The sequence below is a fragment of the Nanorana parkeri genome, unplaced genomic scaffold (assembly GCF_000935625.1).
Source record: "Nanorana parkeri isolate BGI_ZX_2015 unplaced genomic scaffold, ASM93562v1 scaffold2300, whole genome shotgun sequence".
Classification (NCBI taxonomy): domain Eukaryota; kingdom Metazoa; phylum Chordata; class Amphibia; order Anura; family Dicroglossidae; genus Nanorana; species Nanorana parkeri.
In genome coordinates, this window is record NW_017308568.1 from 2,551 (window position 1) to 4,524 (window position 1,974).

A 1,974-nucleotide genomic window follows, 5' to 3' on the forward strand; every position below is an offset into this window, starting at 1 on the left:
CCTTCCCCCATCTGCCGCCTCCCCACCACCTGCACTTTACAAAAAAGGGGGCCGCCGCCTGCAGTTTGTCATTGTGGTGGCGGAGGGAGAGCGGAGCATGAGCTCATTGCTGCGCCGTCCTCTGCATATTGACATTTCTGCTGGATGATCCTCCTCATGATGTCATGTTGCAGAAAATACAGCCGAGGGCTCCGTGCCCAGATATGAGGCGGACTCTCGGATTACACAGGACACACAATGCCGAGCGGAGATGACTCCATCCAAAACTAATATGGCGGATTCAGGGTGAGCCGCTGAACTTCAGGATCGGCAATCATTGTCCTCATACAAGAGCCATGCGTGTTCTTCCTGAATCTTGTGTATTTCTCCCGGACCTGTGCAGTCATCCCGTATGAGGCTCGGAGCTTCCTGTAATGAAGACCGGTCACTGCTGCTCTCCCTCCTTGTACAGGGTGACTGGTCTTGTCTCCGCCCCCTCCTGTAATAAAGACCAGTCACTGGTGCTCTCCTTGTATAGGGTGACTGGTCTTGTCTCCGCCCCCTCCTGTGATAAAGACCGGTCACTGTTGCTCTCCCTTCTTGTGCAGTCTCCGCCCCCTTCTGTAATAAAGACCCCTCACTGCTGCTCTCTAATTGTGCAGGGTGACTGGTCTTGTCTCCGCCCCCTTCTGTAATAAAGACCGCCCACTGCTGCTCTCTCCTTGTGCAGGGTGACTGCACTTGTCTCCGCCCCCTTCTGTAATAAAGACTGCCCACTGCTGCTCTCTCCTTATGCAGGGTGACTGGTCTTGTCTCCTCCCCCTCCTGAAATTAAGACCGCTCGCTGCTGCTGCTCTCTCTCCTTGTGCAGGTTGACTGGTCTTGTCTCCGCCCCCTCCTGTAGTTTTCTGCAGGCAGCCTGTAGTGGGTGGGGTCTGCTGGGTCCCTCCCACAGCTCTGCTCTGGGCCCAGGAGATGTGCAGCACATTGATGATGTGTTTGCGTGATGGGCGCAGCCGTTTGTAGTCTCCAATGCAGGAGCACAAAGAGGAGATGGGGACAGAGTGTTGTCACTCCAACAGGAAGTGCCTGAACAAGGAACTCATGGCAGGATCACCATGGAACAATTTAATGAAAGCTGCAGCTTTAGAAATAATGCAAAATAACTCTTGGAACATTAAAATTATCCCGTGACCCTAATTCACCCCTCCCACCCCCCCAATACTTGCTATAACACAATACCCTCCCTTATCTGTAACACTAATTTTCCCTGTAAGCCTGACACTGACTCTCCCTTACAGGGGTGACGGTTAGACAGAGAGTTAGGGTTACAGGAAGGGTCAGTGTTGGGGTTACAGGGAGGGTCAGTGTTGGGGTTACAGGGAGGGTCAGTGTTGGGGTTACAGGGAGGGTCAGTGTTGGGGTTACAGGGACGGTTAGTGTTGGGGTTACAGGGAGGGTTAGTGTTGGGGTTATAGGAAGGGTCAGTGTTGGGGTTACAGGGAGGGTTAGTGTTGGGGTTATAGGAAGGGTCAGTGTTAGGGTTACAGGGAGGGTTAGTGTTAGGATTACAGGGAAGGTTAGTGTTAGGGTTACAGGGAGGGTTAGAACGACGGTGGCACGCGTACAGGGAGCGGGGGGAAGATTCCTGCGGGGACCCGCTAGAAAACGAAGAATTAAACAGTTTAGAAGAAAAGCAGCGACAGCCGCCAGCAAAGTCGGGTCTCCTTGTAGGAAATCTTTTTTTTAAGAAGGAGGCTTTAATATAACTTTAATGATGGCACGGGTAGCTTTGTGGCAGCTGTTGTGGAACTACGAGTCCCATGACGCATTGCAAGATTCTCACAGCCACAGGCATGACTCCCACAGGCAGATGCATTATGGGATTCGTAGTTTCTGGGTGGCCGGAGTTTGCCCACCTCTGGCTAAATGGCATCTCCTAAGCATGTCATTTGAAGGATTGGTGTTTGTTCCATGTGGCCCACACCGCTGTAG